The sequence below is a fragment of the Octopus sinensis genome, linkage group LG6, assembly GCF_006345805.1.
Source record: "Octopus sinensis linkage group LG6, ASM634580v1, whole genome shotgun sequence".
Taxonomy (NCBI): domain Eukaryota; kingdom Metazoa; phylum Mollusca; class Cephalopoda; order Octopoda; family Octopodidae; genus Octopus; species Octopus sinensis.
This window is the reverse complement of record NC_043002.1, coordinates 93321956-93342452: the sequence shown is the minus strand read 5'-3', so window position 1 is coordinate 93342452 and position 20497 is coordinate 93321956. Positions and strand designations below refer to the sequence as shown.

The 20497-nt window shown below is 37.4% G+C and overlaps 1 protein-coding gene across 6 annotated transcripts in view; it reads right to left on the bottom strand.

Annotated features, from left to right (window-relative positions):
• LOC115213490 (active breakpoint cluster region-related protein) overlaps nt 1-14555 on the bottom strand; it is a 236511-nt gene extending 221956 nt beyond the window's left edge. For 2 of the 6 annotated variants that reach the window (XM_029782485.2, XM_029782489.2), the window contains exon 1: nt 13598-14081. The gene's annotated coding sequence lies outside the window, so the exon portion shown is untranslated. Of the gene's footprint in view, nt 1-13597; nt 14084-14179 lie in introns of those variants that run through there. The other 4 variants (XM_036504165.1, XM_029782487.2, XM_036504166.1 and 1 more) reach the window with 4 other exon arrangements.
• Between the last annotated feature and the right edge of the window lie 5942 nt (nt 14556-20497).

Genomic DNA, 20497 nt, shown 5'->3' with positions numbered 1-20497 from the left:
ACTGCAAACCATAAATATCACCACCACCACCACCACCACCAATACCACCATCATGGCAAACAACAACTACAAGCTTTCTTCTAGACAATATTCGAATTATTTTTATTGACTTCACAGCAGTTATGTAGTAAATTACTACTAGTTAAGATGTTACTAACAATAAGTTAGAAATTAATAATTAGTCAATTTTTAAGTAGCAAGTCAGTTGCAGTCAGTTAATTTGTCCAAGCAAAACAACAGAGAAAACAGTGACAACATAGAGAGGTAACTAACAGTCATTCCGAGTTGGTAGGAATCTTAATTAATGTGTATTAAACACAACAAAGTAATAATTAGTGTAAAATTCATTTGTCAGAAACTATTCTGGATAATCGTTGCTTTGTCACACTTTGTTGCAGGTTTTTTGTTTTGTTTTGTTTTTTGGTTTTTCTTTTTTTGCTTTTGTTTTTCTAGAATTATCTCCATGAACCATGATAAACTGTAATAGACTTAAATTTTTATGCTTTTGACTGAAAGATTCTCCGAGTACTAAAATGAAACCAAGTCTCACCTGAGAAACAGGATTTCACTGACATATTTTTTCTACTTTTAGTATAGCACTAAGACATAACAAAAGCATTAATGTGTTAAAAGCTGCCATGTTATAAATATACATTAATCCCTTGACTACCGCAGTTGTTACATTCCACATGTGATAGGTGAAAATCCACAAAGTAGAAACAGTACTGTACTGTATATTTATTATTATTATTATAGGCGCAGGAGTGGCTGTGTGGTAAGTAGCTTGCTTACCAACCACATGGTTCCGGGTTCAGTCCCACTGTGTGTCATCTTGGGCAAGTGTCTTCTACTATAGCCTTGAGCCGACCAAAGCCTTGTGAGTGGATTTGGTAGACAGAAACTGAAAGAAGCCCGTCGTATATATATATATATATTATATATATATATATATATATATATATATGTGTGTGTGTGTGTATGTTTGTGTGTCTGTGTTTGTCCCCCTAGCATTGCTTGACAACCGATGCTGGTGTGTTTACGTCACCGTCACTTAGCAGTTCGGCAAGAGAGACCAATAGAATAAGTACAAGGCTTACAAAGAATAAGTTCTGGGGGGCGATTTGCTCAACTAAAGGCGGTGCTCCAGCATGGCCACAGTCAAATGACTGAAACAAGTAAAAGAATAAAAGAATATGTATATATTTATTTTACTATAAATGCGAAACAACACCATGGAGGAATCAATGAAAGCTTAAATATTAAGCCGCGATAGGTGAACCGTGATATGGTGAGGGATTACTGCATACTGCAAAGAGAAATAAATTGAAATTATACAAACTTATAACCTCAATTATAATGCAGTTACCATATTCACATATACACACAAAACATGTTCTCTTTATTATTTAAACCAGCCATATCCAGCCCAAATATTCTGTTATATTTCATCTGCCATTACGTTCTGAGTTCAAATTTCGCCAAGGTCGACTTTGCCTTTCATCCTTTCAGGGTCGATTAAATAAATACCAGTTATGCACTGGGGTTGATGTAATCGACTTAATCCCTTTGTTTGTCCCCTCTGTGTTTAGCCCCCTGTGGGCAATAAAGAAATGTGTATGTTCAAATAGGCCAGATCAGGCCTCTCACATCTACCTTACAATGTCATTCTAAAAATAAACAAATACATCATCAAAATCCCAAAGCTACAAGATACTGCATGATTAATTCAAAACAACGTCTATAAGCATTACAGTTGATAATAATTTGAACACTAAAGGGTTAAATCAAATCAAGTCTACCTTTAACAATGTCAAATGTTACAACGTATCACTTTATCACTAGACAATATAACCTCACCAGTAGTGATATGTACTGTATTTTAACGTGCATAAGGAACCCCCTAATTTGGGGGGCTTAAAATTTGGAAAAAAGGTTTTGTAAGGGATTATAATACTATCCATGTATAAGAAACTCTCACTTTTTTAACCTGATTTTTGACAAATATAGGCGCAGGAGTGGCTGTGTGGTAAGTAGCTTGCTAACCAACCACATAGTTCCGGGTTCAGTCCCACTGCGTGGCATCTTGGGCAAGTGTCTTCTGCTATAGCCCCGGGCCGACCAATGCCTTGTGAGTGGATTTGGTAGACGGAAACTGAAAGAAGCCTGTCGTATATATGTATATATATATATGTATGTGTTTGTGTGTCTGTGTTTGTCCCTCTAGCATTGCTTGACAACCGATGCCGGTGTGTTTACGTCCCGTCACTTAGCGTTTCGGTAAAAGAGACCGATAGAATAAGTACTGGGCTTACAAAGAATAAGTCCGGGGGTCGATTTGCGTGACTAAAGGCGGTGCTCCAGCATGGCCGCAGTCAAATGACTGAAACAAGAAAAAGAGAAAAAGAGAAAGAGAGAAAATACACATTATACACATTAAAATACAGTAGTTCAAGACTGTATCAGCAAGTACTTCAAGACTGAATTGATAAGTAGTTGTAGCAACCAAGTTATTTATTCATTTATTTATCTATTTAATAAGGCAATTGTTGAACAATGGTGCTGTTGGTTACACAGATATTCAAGAAGATAATTACTAGTTTCATGAGATTTCTTACAGCAAAAGTGAGATTGGAGTGCCTATAACTTAGGGCAAAACAAATATTCTTTTCTACTCTAGGCACAAGGCCTGAAATTTGGGGGGAGGAGACCAGTTGATTAGATCGACTCCAGTATGCAACTGGTACTTAATTTATCGACCCCGAAAGGATGAAAGGCCAAGTCGACCTCAGTGGAATTTGAGCTCAGAACACAAAGACAGATGCAATACCTATTTCTTTACTACCCACAAGGGGCTAAACACAGAGAGGACAAACAAGGACAAACGGATTAAGTCGATTATATCGACCCCAGTGCGTAACTGGTACTTATTTAATCGATCCCGAAAGGATGAAAGGCAAAGTTGACCTTGGCAGAATTTGAACTCAGAACGTAGCGGCAGATGCAATACTGCTAAGCATTTTGCCCAGCATGCTAACGTTTCTGCCAGCTCATTACCTTGTGCAGAACCAATACTGCAAGAAACTTTACACAAATGGTATTGATTTTTTTTTCTGAAGGGAGGGAGGAGTGGGGTGGAAAGTTGATATTTTTCCATCTTTTGTAGATATACATTAGCAAGGTATATACATTCAACTATAAAAACAAAAGAAAATAAAAAATCTCCTGGAGTCAAAAAAATGACAAGGGTGCATCTACAGGGTTGCTCAACCTTCCAGAAATAGCAGTCAAATTTTCTTCAAATCTTAAAAAACAAAAAAGAGGAAGGACACACTGGCCGATGTTGCCTTAGCTACACAAAGACAAGGATGGTCGCAACCGGAATGCCTTTGATCATAGTTCGACTTGATCAGTATTGACCTGGCGCAAGAAATAAAAAACAAGATCAGAAAGCTAATAAGAGGCCCTTCCACATGGTCATTTGAACTGCTAGAAATAGTAGCTAAATCCTCTTCAAATCTGAGAAAATGATATAATGGTCATAGTTGTAATGTGTTTCATCATGAAACTGCTTAACAGACTTGGATTGAAACAACAACAACCAAGGTTTGACCCATGACCAGCTGGTACTTAAATTTGTCTAATATGATATTATCAATTTCTAAATTTATTTTATTATTACATTAGAAAGAAGTGAGTCAGACAAGATTTTTCAGAGATCTAGTACACACAACTGTCACACTATTTAGAAACCCCACTCTCCATCCGATTGATTCGTGTACAAACATTAAAAATTATATACAACACAAAATTATATAAAACACAGATACATGGTTAAGTGACAATCAATATATTTTACAGAGAAGTTTTACAAGTAATACCCATCTTAGATGAGTATAGAATTGCCATTCCCAGATGGCATGACAACAGCAAGATCACATGATAGATAGATTTTTTTGTTTTGTTTTGTTTTTGTTTTTTATTGACATGATTAATTCTTTCCTCACCATACTTCTAATGAACTACAATGTCTGTATGCATTAATGAATTTTCAAAATATATTAAGAAGTTACTAAAATTTAAAAAATTAAAATTTATATTCATTTCTAGATAAAGCTGATATTTAAGAGTTTAGTTAAAAAGTTCAGATACAAAATTCATGAAGAAAGATTTTAATTTACATTTGAACATTTTATATTAAAGAACCAGGAGTGGAGGTCATAAATGAGTTGGTATAAAAAAAAAGGGTACAGTGTTTTTGTTTTTGTCATGGTGTTTTGGAACAGTAAACAATTAGTCTTGATACCTAACAAATGAGTTAGTAGAAGACTTTGTTAAGATGATTTTTCCAAGAATGAAGAAAGAATTTTGCTTTAGACACACTTCTTCCCAGAGAGAGAGAGAGAATATACCTATTTCTTTACTACCCACAAGGGGCTAAACACAGAAAGGATAAACAAGGACAGACAAACGGATTAAGTCAATTATATCAACCCCAGTGTGTAACTGGTACTTATTTAATCGACCCCGAAAGGATGAAAGGCAAAGTCGACCGTGGCAGAATTTGAACCCAGAACGTAACGGCAGACGAACCCGGCGTGTTAACAATTCTGCCAGCTCGCCGCCTGAGAGAATATACCATCTAGGTCACAAGTAAGACAACTTCACAAAATACTGGAATCTTTCTCTTCTCATGACAAATTAATGAACCAAACTCTTGTACAAACCTTCCTAATTTTTGCCAATGCAAACCGCTACCAGTTTGCCCTGATTCTTGGTTTAACCACTGTCATTTTGGAAGCTATTATTTAACCCTTTCATAACTGTATTTATTTTGAGATGCTCTGTGTTTCTTTCAATTACTTTAAATACAATAAAGAATTTAGTAAAATAACTTAGTTATCATTCAGCTAGTGTTAGGAACATAAATTCTGACTAAAATTTGGTGGAAGATTTTAATTCAAAACTTATGAAAACGAGACATTTGTACACAGAGCTAGAGCCGGTTTCAGCCGGGTTGGTAATGAAGGGGTTAAGCCCTTGTCAATTTTATAAATTTCTCAACAACTTATAAGTCATGAAATGATATCCACAGCAAGACTTTTATACATTGGTGGTAAAGATATCTTTTGATGTTATTTACCTCCAGGTCTAAATCTAACCTTTTTGTTACCATATTCTTACTAAAATATACCATCTTTGTTTCAATCAATTTTTAAAATAATGAAGAATTTAGTAAAACAACTGTTACTCTTAACTTGCATCTCCAAACATAAATTAACATGAAATATTGCTAATAGGCTTTAATTTAGATCACTTTAAATTAGGAAGCTTGTATCATAGAACCAAAAGAGGTTGAAAGTGGATTGGTTAAAATAAAAATAAAAACTAATTAAGATTCCTAGGAATAGTATTATTTATTTCAATTAATACATTTAGAATTATTAATTTAGATTATAATACTAATATAGAAGAGAATTCTCCTAAAGATTTAGGAGTACATATAGGACTGTATCATCTATCATGTCCTTTCATTATTTGAGATTATATGAGGGGGGAAATATTGTGGCTATTTTCTTGCAAATTGAGAAATTCCTACATTTGATAAATTCAGTTCCAGGTTGGTCAGAAAAGGGAAAAAAATATGTTGAGATGTATATATTCGTGACAGAGGCAGTATTAATACTAAGTACTATTTATTCCCACTTAAACATGGATGTTTTATTTATCTCTCTGCTTCTGTTGCTAATATACATTTCTCAACCAGCTCACTAGCTAATCGCAACATCAATACCCGTTTGGCACTGATTTTCTGTATATTGCTGGCAGAGTGGTGAGTCATTGCAATTTCTAGCAGTCAAGTGTCCATCACCAATGAGATCAAGGAAAGTTGAAATCACATGATCTGGTGGTCTCGGCACTGAATTTGATGGGGATTTATCTCTCCACTAGCGATGTAAACAAGCATGTGCACTTTACACCAAAAGCCAATATGAGAGTTTCTCTCATGGTATCTACCGCAGTAAAGTTTGTTGTAACAGAGCATCCACATTTAAGTGGGAATAAATATGTTTTTAATACCATATTTCTACTGAAATAAACTGCCCTTCTTTCTATTAATTTCGAAAATAATGGAGAATTTAATAAAAGAACTTAGTCATAATTAAGGTGATATTTGGAACAAATATTTATTTGACATTTTGGCACAAGGCAAGCAATTTTAGTGGAGGGGTAAAGTCAATTATGCCAACCCAGTACTCAAATGGTACTTATTTTATTGATCCCGAAAGGATGAAAGGCAAAGTCAACTTCATTAGAAATGTGAACTCAGAGTGAAGGGATGGGCAAAATGCCACTGAGCATTTTGCCCAGTGTAGTAACGATTCTGCCAGCTTGCTGCCTTATTTGGAACATATATTCACATGGAATTTTGATGGAAAGTTTTAATCTAGATCACTTTAAAACAGGATGTTAGTATCATAGAACGAAAGAAAATCTCAGGCAGATTGATATCAAAAAGATTAATGGTTTCTAATTTAGGTACACCTAATTTAGGTAGTAGGTGCAGGAGTGGCAGTGTGGTAAGTAGCTTGCTTAACAACCAGTGGGTCCAGTCCCACTGCATGGCACCTTGGGCAAGTGTCTTCTACTATAACATCAGGCCAACCAAAGCCTTGTGAGTCGATTTGGTAGACAGAAAATGAAAGAAGCCCGTTGTATATATGTATATATGTGTGTGTGTATGTTCCCCCCAACATCGCTTGACGGAGGTGGGGGGAGCAGTAAGCCCCCAGCAAGTAATTTATTGAATTTGGCTGTTGTGATGCAGCAAAGGGTTGTAGCTTCGATAGTTGGTAGTCTCATAAAATGAATTTCGATTCAGTTGTTATTCATTTACTACAGATGAAGATACAGTGAGGCATATTTACTTCCATTTCAATTCAGCAAGACGACCCTCTCGGGGACAATGATCCTAAATCATTAACCCATAAAAGTTTAAACTGTCACAATAAAACAGCATCAGAACCTCAGGAGTTTATTATGGTTATTGCCTGCCATAAGATAAAGTATGGCATATTCATTATCACTTGAATTCTGCAAGGGAACCCCCTAATGACCGCTTTTAAAGTTCAAATTATAGTCACAGCAAAGCATTTTAACTTCTGGAAATAACAGTCAATTTAAACGAAAGATGGCATATCAGTTACTCAAGTCCTACACATGGAGTAACGAATTTTGAAATCCCCCTGACTAAACTTTAGTTTGCTTGTTCAACTTTAGGATGATTGAATTTAATTTTGCACCCAGTTGTCTCCATGTAATTTCACCACTAGTGTGGAATGGAGAGTTAATTTTTTTTTCCTTGAACTTTGGTGTCCTTTCACACTCCTAACTAAGAAAGCACAATTTAACCCAGGTGTAAATTTTAATGCCTACTGTATGTGGATAGTTAATTACCCTACAGAATTTCTTAACTCTCTTACTCACTCCTGAATTGCCACCACAATTATTGCTCTTCAGGAATTTGGAATGAGTCTGGTCATACAAAAGGTGATGCCTCATTATTGAGGCAACTATACTTACAGGATGTGATAAGGGGGGGATACTGTCTTCATACCAAGTATACCTCTCATTCCATCCTGTAAAGACATTCCTTTCACATTCAGAGGGCTGCAATTCCCTCTCCGGCTCAGTTTCGCCATGTCGATTAACAAATCACAGGGTCAGGTGCTGACAGTTGTAAGGTTTAATTTAGAAGAACCGTGCTTCTCCCATGGTCAACTATATGTTGGCAGTTCTTGAGTTTAAGAGTGAACAATTCAAGCCCTCTTCAGGGCCAAGTTTAAATTGTTACCATCGGATTCATCTTTGCTGGCAGCACCGCCACTGAGATAATTCAAAATGAACATTAAAAGGTTCTCTTCAGGGCCACCAACTACAAATTGTTATCACTGGATTCGTCTTTACTGGCAGCACTGCTGCTGAGACTTTTAAGAGTTAATGATCCAAGGCTCTCTTCAGGGCCAGCAAGATTAAATTGTTACCATCAGATTCATCTTTGTTGATGGCACCACTGCAGAGATATTTGACAGTGAATATTCAAAGGCCCTCTTTAGAGCCAACACCTGTAAATTGTTACTTCTATAGTCGTGTTTGACGAAAGTCTTTTGATTCATTTGAATAACTACTCCATTGCGAGTTATACCAGGCAATGCCAGGTACCTCTGCTAATTTTGGTCTTTAAAAAATCGATTTGCATGCCAGAAAATATGATAATCGATTTCTGAAGATGGTTTGATAAATCTTGTCAGACTGACAGCTTATTTTTTCTGTCTACAGAGAATCAAAATTGTGGATTAAACATGTTTTCCACATGATGTTAATGATGTTGATGCTTTGTCTATCAATAATACCCATGTATCTATATTATATATATATATATATATATATATATATATATATACAGAGAGAGAGAGAGAGAGAGAGAGAGACAGACAGACAGACAGAAGTCGGAAAAAAATATACACACGCACATATATACACACACATGCACATATATACACACGCACAAACACGCATACATACACATGTATACACATACACACACATATACATGCACACACATGTATACACACACACACATGTATACACATACATATCTTTTACTTGTTTCAGTCATTGTACTTGTGGCCATGCTGAGGCACTGCCTTGAAATATATACATATTTAAATATATATAAATAAAACAAATTTGGAAAGTATGAGAAGAAATGAAGCAGCAGATAATTATCTGTACCTAGAGGCTAAGAAGAAAGCTAAACATAGGTTCACCGAACTAGAAGACAGCCAAACAATACATTTGTCACTAAGACAGAATGTTTCAAATTGCAATAAAATGTGTCAGCACTAATCAGCTTGTCATTGGCATGAAGTGTGTCTGGAATGTCAAAGACACACCTGTTACCGAAATGATAACAAGAAAGAAATATGGAAATTTTACAATGACACTGAAATGCTGAAGGGTGTCCAGCTGGAATAAGAGAGCCAGGGAGTGGAACAATTAGAGATAGTTAAAGCTATCTGAGTTGATAGGAGAAAGTAACCATTAGGTTGCCTGTTGTTACCATATCTCTCTTGAAATACACCTGTATTTCAATTAATTTTGAATATAGTGAAGTCTGTAGTAAAATAACTTTTGGGATCTTTTCGGTTTCAACGGCAATTTTTTCTAGTGGTGTCATATGAAATTGTCACCCATAATTATGACCCTAGTATCGATCTATTGCATTTCAATCTGTTTTAGGGTTAGGGGTGGGGGGAAGGGTATCTTTTTTTTCTTCACAAATGTAAATAAACCCAATCTGTTTCTTAAACAAGTTGACATATTCATACGGCACAGAATGTTTTTTTTACCTCAATAGCCATCAGTGATTGGTTGAAATTGAAGAAAAAACAACAACAAATATCTTACAAACTATAGAATTTTCTCAATAAAGCCAAAAGAAAAAGATGTTTTATAAACTCATTCTACCAGTATACGAAGTTTAAAATTTTCTAGTTACCTAGAAATTATGTTAAAAACTGCCATTCAAACCGAAAAGATCCAACTTTTGTCTTTATTAAACCAATGTTTGGAAGATAAATTAACATACAATTTTAATGGAAAATTTAAATTTTGATCACGTTAAGCAGGAAGTTTGTACCACAAACCTAGGGACAGTCTTAGGTGAACTGGTATCAAAACAGTTAAAATGATGTTGAAATGATTTGTTAATTAACAATACAATATAAATTGTCAACCGTTACAAAAGTAATGAAGTAAAGAAGGCAAAGTACAAGTTTAACTAATGGTTAAGGTTTTGAAGGAAGTTGACAAAGTTATAACAGAGACGCATCGAGTTGAGAGGGATGTGGTGTAGCTTGGATTTGAACCAGAACCCAAAACAACATATATTTCATTCAAGTAAGAGAGAAATCCATAAGATATGAAAATGATACGGAGTCCAATTGCCAAAAAGAAATGACAATTTATATCATGAATCAGCTTAATTTTTTTAAAGTCAAATTATCATTTGTTGGAATGACATTAGAAAAGTTGTAAATATGGTTAGTGTGTGTGTATATAGGCAGCTAAATGAATCGGTGTCAGGAAGGACATCCAGGCATAAAATATTGCCTCAAAATGTTCTGTCCTGTGCTGTAATAGAAAATCTTTGCACTGAGAATCAGAGACATGGAAATAATAAAGGAAAAATTTCATAAGGCGTAGGAGTGGCTGTGTGGTAAGTAGCTTGCTTACCAACCACATGGTTCCGGATTCAGTCCCACTGCGTGGCACCTTGTGAGTGGATTTGGTAGACGGAAACTGAAAGAAGCCCATCGTATATATGTATATTATATGTATATATGTGTGTGTGTGTGTGTGTGTGTGTGTGTTTGTGTGTCTGTGTTTGTCCCCCCCAACATCGCTTGACAACTGATGCTGGTGTGTTTACGTCGCCGTAACTTAGCGGTTTGGCAAAAGAGTCCGATAGAATAAGTACTAGGCTTACAAAGAAGAAGTCCTGGGGTCGATTTGCTCGACTAAAGGCAGTGCTCCAGCATGGCCGTAAAAGAGTAAAAGAGTAAAGAGTATCATACACACACACATATGGAAATATACACTTACTCAAATTATCGAGATATGCATACAAGTCTGTACTCGACGTGCGCGCACTCGCGCGCACACACTCGAAAACGCAAATGTCATTTAATGTCATTTAAAAGACGCACTTTAAAGTGAGTCATGAGGAAACAAAGTCAGAGACAGAGAGAGAGAATGGTGCGAAACTTCTCCAAAACAAATCAGAAATTTATGAGGAAAGTTGGGGCAGGAACACTTAACAGGCAGGCATACATGCATACAGGCAGGAATACATACATACAAACAAAAATACCCTGTTGTAGATGTTAAAATTCCAATGAAGGAACCTTGGATCTAGGTTAGAAACCGGTTCTTTCTCTATTGGCAAAAAATCTTGAAATAACTGAATGACATACATACATACGCATGAGAATACATACATAAAGCAAAACATACAAATATGCACATTCACTGGCTCCAAATATTGCACATATACACGCATACATACAAAAAATACCCTGTTGATGTTGAAATTCCAATGAAGGAAACTTGTATGGAGGTTAGAAACCAGCTCTTTCTCTATTGGCAAATCTTGAAATAAAACTGGATAATGACGTACATACACACACGAGAGAATGCACATACGAGTGAAACACATAGACGAGTGGACATAACAAAAACTGTTTAAAAAAACGAATAAAATAAACCACATAACTATTTTAACTTATAAGATTGAATAAAATAAATGTATTTGGAGAAAGAGATGAAAATCCAACTTCATTGCTATTCAAGAAATTTCATTACGATCTTGTTTACAAGAGTGGCTAAAGTAAATTTATCGTATTGAATAACAAACAACCCTTTGTCTTTAATTATAATTCCATTCACATTATAAGAATATAAATCGAGCCCCGGCGGATAAAAGGCAAAAGCTGATGTCTTTGTGATTCGAACTTAAAATGTTAAGGGCTATAACTAAATACTGATAGTAATTCTTTTTTTTAATAGGCACAAGGCCTGAAATTTTGTTGGGACGAGCTAGTCGATTTACATCGACCCCGGTATTCAACTGGTACTTATTTCATCGACCCCAGCGCTCAACTGATACTTATTTTATCGATATCAAAAGGATGAAAGCCAAAGTCGACCTCGGCGACATTTGAACTCGGATCATAAAAACGGAAGAAATACTGTTAAGCATTTTTGTCCAGCGAAGTAACGATTCTGTCAGTTTGCCGTTTTAAATTGCGTCAGACACAATCGATTATATTAGTCTACTACTACCTTGTGATCGAAAGGTAACTGCAGCATTACAGCAGACACAGCCGGAACATTAAAGCCTCTACGTAGTTACTCCAAAGACGAGCAATAGCAACCAAATCTCCCTCAACTAGTCTTGATAAAAAGAGACATTGCATAGTGTAATCCTATATACCCCTAAAAAAAGACGAGATGGTTAAGTCTGAGACGTCTTTGATTACAGGTCTAACAATATCTACAACCTGTAATATACGACCGTTCAAAATCGGTCGTTCAAACTGCTAGTAACAGCAGCCAAATCTCTCTCAAATCACAACTTACTGTCTTTATAAAAGTCAGATGTTTCTTCCTGTATGATAATTACCAACAATAGGCAATCTAACATTTCGGATTCTATCTCCGAACGATTTTTTTTTTTTTTTTTTGCATATTCGTAATCTCCGACATCTAAATTCTAGGAATTTGAAGAATTTTTTTCACAAAAATGCATTTTTCAAAGCGAATCTGCGTTAGCCCCGGATTGCCCCAACACTGACTTTTCTTTATCAAAAGACGGTAAGACTGAATTAAGAATTAACTTGTTTAAAGCCTTTCGTCACAGCTTAAGCGACGTGTCCCACATGCACCTTCTTCGTGCTATTGTTAAAAAAATCGAGGTTGACAATAAAAGTGGAGTGAAATACAGCCAGTGCGTGTTTTTCACTGGCACCTTAACCCTTCCAACGTATCATACTATTTACTTTAACACACGTTAAAAAAAAATCTAGGAAAACAAATACGAAAACGAATGTGCGTGTGTGTGAGAGAGAGACAGACAGACAGACAGAGCAAGCGGTAAGAAGTTTGCTTCCCAACAATATATATTTCTTTACTGCCCACAAGGGGCTAAACATAGAGGGGACAAACAAGGACAGACGAAGGGATTGAGTCGATTATATCGCCCCCAGTGCGAAACTGGTACTTTATTTATCGACCCCGAAAGGATGAAAGGCAAAGTTGACCTCGGCGGAATTTGAACTCAGAACGTAACGACAATATAGTTCCGGTTTTAGTCTCACTGCGTGTTACCTTGGGTGTCTTATACTATAGTAGCCCCGGACAAACTCAAAGCATAGTGAGTAGATTTCGCAGATTTGTATATCTATGTGCATGTGTGTGTCTTTGTGTTTATGTTTGTCCCCCACCACCGCTTTGTTTACGTCCTTGTAACTTAGCAGTTTGGTAAAAAAAAAAAAACCGACAGAATAAAAACTGGGGCCAGTTTGCTTGACTAAAACCCTTCAAGTAGGTACCTGAACACGACAACAGTCCTGTCTATATATACATATAACGAAATGTTAGCGCAAATCCGTTTGTAATTCATAAGATTGATTGTTATTATTATTTTTCCCGATTGTGTGTATGGAGGGAGAAGCACAATCTACAAACGTAAACTTTTTTTTAATTACAAATAAACAAACAAATCAAAGAAACATGCACACACTCCCTCAATTATAAAACCCTTGTTCCTACAAACTTCACTTCGTCTATATAATGATTTCTTCATGGCCAATATCCATAATGTGGATGGATAGATGGACTACAGTGGCCCTAGGAACATTTATCGATGTGACTGAAAAAAAGCGATTCCAACCAGGAACCGAAACTGTGACACGGTCTATGTTTAAAATAAAATAGAGGCATAAAAGACTGAAAGAGATATTTAAAAATACGGCACCTGTTGCGAGGTAAAATCCAGTAATACTATCAGTGAATTCGTCGAAGAGAAATCTTTGAGGAGCAAATAATTGAATTAACTTTCCATTTTGTGTCAGTGAAGTGAATGACAGAAAGAATATGTATGTTTATGTGAGAATATATATCGGCGTGAGAGTGTGTGTGAACGAACGAATATGTATGTATGAGAGTTTAAGTAAAGCGAAATGTTAGTGTCAACACGCGAACAGTTAGTGGTCAAGTAGAATAGAGCTTACTTGACTTAGGTCCAACACATTTATCGATAGACAACGATTCTGGGTAAACTTCTGACTTGAGTCATACTGCCTACCACAAAATCAAACCGGAACAACGTCAGTCAAAGCGATTAATAAAATTAGAACCACATGTAAATGACTTCTTTTAACTTCTGCACAATAATTTTTTAACTAGGTGATTTTACGAAAAAATTGCATACTTAATCACACTCGCATACAAACCACTATACTGCATTTATACTTTGTAGTACATCTCAACATAGTTTCTACATAATTCAATTGGTGACTTGAACTACACATACATGTATTTGTATTTACATACTTACGCGCACACACCTATATTTCTACACCAGTACACGCTGAGTAGATAAGCCGTCACTGATACATGTTATCTATTACAATTTCTATTTATCACAACGCAATAAACTTTTTATTTTGTTTTAGTTATTTTTTTCTTTCCTCTAACCAACGAGTGAATTTACATTCAGACACCGCTGATACTCATAAGTGACACACAAGCACCATGAACTAACGCAGAGGTGACAGGTCAAATTGATCATGTATGATACTTATTTTTTATGCAGCTAGTCCAGACTCCTCCCACACCACTTGTTGAGGCCAACTATTCACATATTAAGTAGTCTGTACTGTCATTAACAATCTCGAAACTGGAATTTGCTCGTGAGGTAGGAAGGTGTAGCGAAACGAAGAAAAAACTGAGCTAAAATGTTGATAAATTAGATGTATCTCTAATTCTGTATATATATAGCTAACTATAACTGTTGGAGGTGTGGTCTGCTGGAGAAATACAAACACGCTCTTATTTCAGATCTGAATATATAAAAACAACTGGGAAGAAAAAGCACTTTAGCAGACGTGAATTGCTGAAATGTTAAACAATTGATAACGGATATCACCGTGACCGACCAGGCTATCAGATGTTGCTACACATCGCTGGTCACAATGCGCTTCGCAGTTTTAGCCTTCAAATTATGCCACCCCGCTGGCTAAGCGAGCTGGCCAACAGAAGAACGAGTGAGAGAAAGTTGTGGCGAAAGAGTACAGCAGGAATCGCCACCACCCCCTGCCGGAGCCTCGTGGAGCTTTAGGTGTTTTCGCTCAATAAACACTCACAACGCCCGGTCTGGGAATTGAAACCGCGAATCCACTGCCTTAACCACTGGGCCATTGCGCCTCCACAATAACGGATATAGAGGAGATTAAACTGCTATCCCTGACCAATTAATAGAAAATATCGCAGGATGACTTTTTATGTTGATTCTCATTATCTTTCGTTATTATACTGGAACAAAGGATAGAGATAAGTTTTTTTTTACCCCTAAGTTTCTTAGATACATGTTATAGAAGTCTCGAGAAAAATAGAACAAAGCAGCGAGTAAGAATACAAGGTGTATAATTACGCTGTGAAGAACAGTGGGCCAAATCAACGTTTCGGACAATAGTACTTCGTCAAAATCAGGGGAGAAAGTTACATAAAAAACAGAATTGTATATAGCGAAGACAGCACGGTGAATAAAAAGTTATATATTTGTACTGTTGTTTTATTGTAATTTCTTTTTCCTTAAAAACTGTTGGATATTACAGGCGCAGGCGTGATTGGGTGTTCTTAGGGCGGTTACTCGGGGCCCACGCAGGTCTGGGGGCCCAGTTCTGATGTGACTTGCAAGCAATAAATAAATATCATAGGACCCAGGTGACAGATTAGCCCTGGGACCTACAATGCTGCTAAGACGGCCCTGCTTTCATCCTCATGGTGGCTGTATCATAGTATTAGTACCAGTGGTGTGCTGGCGTCATTATAATTTGACTACATCCACCTCCAAAATATGTTGCTTTGTGCTCCCAGTAAAAATCAATGTTATCTTTGTAATTTTTATGTTTTAATTGGAAAATTTTACCAAAGTTTGGTGTAGTTTAACATCATAGTTGATTTATATATCTGAATTCTTGAGCAGCCACTCTATGGATTTTATTGAAAAGAAGAGGTCTAATAATGATAATAATTATGAGAGCTCAAAATCTCTCGTGGAAGCGTCATCCAACCAAAATGCAAATATATGGGAAACTACCACCTGTGTCATCTCTTGTGAAAGGTAGGAGAGTCCAGTTTGCTGGACATTGTTGTAGAGCTGAAAACGAGGCAATTTCTACTCTTCTCCTCTGGAAGTCATCTACTCGCGATACCAGAGGGCGCACACTCTCCTACCCTGATGTAATCTCCAGGGATACAGGCATCCAGCAACAGGACCTCCATAATGCTATGATGGACTGTGAAGTCTGGCATAGCATGGTAAATTTCATTGTCTCGACCACGGTCGAACAATGATGATGATGAATGATAGCACTTTGAGCAAGTGTCTTCTACTATAGCTCCGGGCCGACTAAAGCTTTCTGAGTGGGTTTGGTAGACGGAAAGTGAGAGAAGCCCATCATATGTGTGTGTGTGTGACAACACACACATCACTAGACAACCGGTGTTGGTTTGTTTACGTTCCCTGTAACTTAGCAATTCGTCAAAAGCAAACCGATAGAGTTAGTTCGACAATGAAAAATAAGTACTGGGGTATATTTGTTCGACAAAACCCTTAAAGGCAGTACACCAGTGTGACTGCAGTCTAATGACTGAAGCAAGAAAGAACTCAGCTTACAAATTCAGGTTTCTATGATCGTCACAAATTCATTTTCAAACTTTCTTCCGACCTCAACATAAACCTGAACATAACATATTCATTTAACAGAAAGCTTCGTTAATCTACTAAATGTTTGATTTACTGAGTGGATTTCGGGTCGTTTCCTCATTGTTCTCACTGTTGTTAAAGTTACATTTATATTAGTATGACGAGCGAACTATGAGCATTCACTCAACATGGTTCCATCAGGTCCCCCAAAATCAAGTGTCATGTTACGCCGACATATCAACGGCACCCACCACTACCAACGGCGTCAACACCAACTCTAAGAGCGATGAAGACACAAGAGCTGGTCCGAGTGAAGCAAACTACCGATATTCCTCACGAGAAAGCATGTTTTTATATGGTGCCTCATCAGGAGTTGTGAAGACGCATGGCTTAGTGGTTAGAGCATAAAGCTTACGATTGTGAGGTTGTGAGTTCGATTCCCGGACCGGGCTGTGTGTTGTGTTCTTGAGCAAGACACTATTTCACGTTGTCCCAGTTAACGCAGCTGTAGAAATGAGTTGCGACATCACTGGTGCCAAGCTGTATAGGCCTTTCCCTGTCCCTTGGATAACATCAGTGGTGTGGAGAGGGGTGGCTGGTATGTATGGGCGACTGCTAACCTTCCACAAACAATTTTGCCCTGGCTTGTGCCTGGGAAGGCAACTTTCTAGGTGCAATCCCATGGTCATTCATAACCAAAGTGGGGTCTCCTCCGTCAGGAGTTAATCTTATTGACATTTTACAGATTTTGGGGCAGTTAACAGAATTAATGTTTGACTTATAACGCGCAGGAGTGGCTGTGTGGTAAGTAGCTGGCTAACCAACCACATGGTTCCGGGTTCAGTCCCACTGCGTGGCACCCTGGGCAAGTGTCTTCTGCTATAGCCCCGGACCGACCAAAGCCTTGTGAGTGGATTTGGTAGACGGAAACTGAAAGAAGCCTGTCGTATATATGTATATATATATATATATATATATATATATATATATGTATGTGTGTGTTTGTATGTCTGTGTTTGTCCCCCAACATCGCTTGACAACCGATGCTGGTGTGTTTACGTCCCCGTAACTTAGCGATTCGGCAATAGAGACCGATAGAATAAGTATAAGTACTAGGCTTACAAAGAATAAGTCCCGGGGTCGATTTGCTCGACTAAAGGCGGTGCTCCAGCATGGCCACAGTCAAATGACTGAAACAAGTAAAAGAGTAAAAGAGTAAACAAAAGAAATATATCGTTCTCAGTTTCTCACATCTCTTAACGTGTAGCATATAGTAACTTGACTTCTGGAAGTTAACATGCGGTCTAAGAGTTTTAAAAAATGAAAATAGATTGAGCTGAAGTGATATTCGGTAATTTCATAAAGAAAACATAAGAGTACTGGTGAAATGCCTTAATTTTATTTTGTTTTAAATCCATCATTATGCCAATGCAAGTAGGTTTACATACACTTACTCGTATAGTTCCTTCTAGTAATATGTTAAGTATTTCAGAAATAACAAGTTCATATAAAACGAAGGATTTATATTAAAAAAAAAAAAAAAGATTACATCTAAAACTGCACGTTAACTCTTTGAGAAAGACAATATTCCATTTGGTAGACTGTTCGCTTTTTAATTTCCTGTTGTTGTGTCGGTTGTTGATATAGTTGGCAATCTTTATTGTCACAGTTGTTGATCGCTCGGATTTATGGCCAAAAATCAGAAAGATCGAGACCTAGTAACCTAGTTACCAAGCAAGGTAACGTGGTACTAAAGATTATGCGTCTATATGTGTCTTGTTTCTTTTATCTTCTTTCACTTGTTTCAATCATTGGACAGCAACCAACAAATCGACCCCTAGTACTTATTTTTCTAAGTACGATACTTATTGTATGGCTGTCTTTTGCCGAAACGTCAAGTTATGGGGACCTAACCAAACCATCATCATTTGTTAAGTGGTGACGTGGTGCCAAATAATGGATACATACACACTGTGTGTGTGTGTGTGTGTGTGTGTGTGTGGTGTGTGTGTGTGTGTTTACACGCACACGTAAGATAGGCTTCCACAGTTTCTGTCTATCAAATTCACTCACAAGGCATAGCTCGGCCCGGGATTGTAGTAGAAGACGCTTGCCCAAGGTGCTGCCCATAGGGACTGAACTCGAAACCATGTGGTTTGCCAAGCGAACTTCTTAACTGCACAGCCGTGTCTGCGAGTGTAAATTAGGATATTTTATGAATGTGCGTTTACAAGTAATTGCCAAATAATTCGGTCAGTCTAGATTCTTGGACATTCTCTTTTAACACGCCTCGAGGTGCGGTGTAACTGTTTGTCACACCTAATTATAGTCTTCTCCTTGCGTGACGTCGTTACTGCTCTGTTGACTTTCCATCTCAATCTTAACTTCACTTCGCACCTCTCTCTCACAGGTTGTCGCCCTCTTACGTCTTACGTCATCCCTCTTCTATAAATAATGTTCTAACGAAAGCTTTTATTCACATAGCTTTACAAGTTTTTTGTCAGTTTCTTGATCAGCTGCGCGACATATTGAAGATCAATGGTGGCAATGGTGTGCAATGTGTTCGGCTGTATTCGAAAAAGTGTGTCCGTTGCTGAATTAGCCAAACCAGTGATGTGATGTACATCCGTGGTATATTGAAATGCAAAGTCACGACAGCAAACTTCTCAAGGGGAGTAACGATCACGCATCACAGAGAATGTGTATACGGGTGGCCTGTCAGCTACATTAAGAAAGCAGTACTTTCTAACATGCATAAAAATTGCATTTTTAACAGTCAGGTATGCTGCCAATAATTCCCAAGCGAAAGTACTGTATTTAGATTTCGTGGGCTTCAGTCACATGGAGGTTGCCAAACGTGGCGATCTTTCGGTACAAGTACCATAACTGCCAAGTCTGTTTGTTTACATTTGAAGAAGAAGATCGTCACTTTCCGTAAAGTTTTTTTTTTTATATATATGTGGGGGTTAGAGTTAGGATTAGGGTTAAGGGTGGGGAAAAAGGGTTTCTTTTTTCTTCAGAAATATAAATAAACCCACGTGGGTTTATAATTGGCAGTTATGGTACTTGTACCGAAAGATCGCCCCAAACGTTAACTAACTGCTATAGCACATCCCCACTCCGACATCGAATACATCAACCAACAAGCAAAGAGGAGCACCAACATTGCAGTTTATAAAAAGAGCTTGTAGCATATACTTGAGTGAAATTCTTCCCCAGTTTATTATATATACGTACATACGAACATAGTAGATAACAGCTAACCTTTGGCCACTATTTAGATCCCATTGTGTCCACTGCTCTGATTGGTTGGTATTGGCGCAATTTGTTCTCTTACTCTGTCGCGCCAGTCTGCAGCGTATAACTGAGCAGAGCTCTAAATAAGATCACGTGAGACAGCCTGTTCACAACCGCATTGAGCCTACTATTCATTATAAAAACTCATCTTCTCATCTCGAGGTCTTTGGTTCCAGACCTTCTAAGGTCTAGCCATTGACCACACAAGACACAGCTAGTTCCAGCGACAACGCCAGACGCTTGGGTTTCAACACAGCACTGTTCATGAATTACTTTACCCTGGATCAACAGCAAATGTACGACCTGCAAGCCAGATGACAACACTCGTCCAACAATATTACAGCAATCTCTTTCTTCATTGCTACCATCTTCTTAACAACGCCAACAACATCTCTAAGTACATAGCTTAACCAGCAACACTGCACAGGTTCTAATATAGCACTGTTCGTGAATTGCTTCACCATAGTTAACAGCAAATATACAACCTGCGAGAACTCCTGTACAAGTAACCCAGGCAGCAGCATTACAGCCACAACTTCATATGACACGTATTGCAACCAGCTCTGCATCATCACCACAACTTCTTGATACGTATTTCTATTACCGTGTACAATTGACTACGAACTGGTATTTCTCATTCTTGTGTCT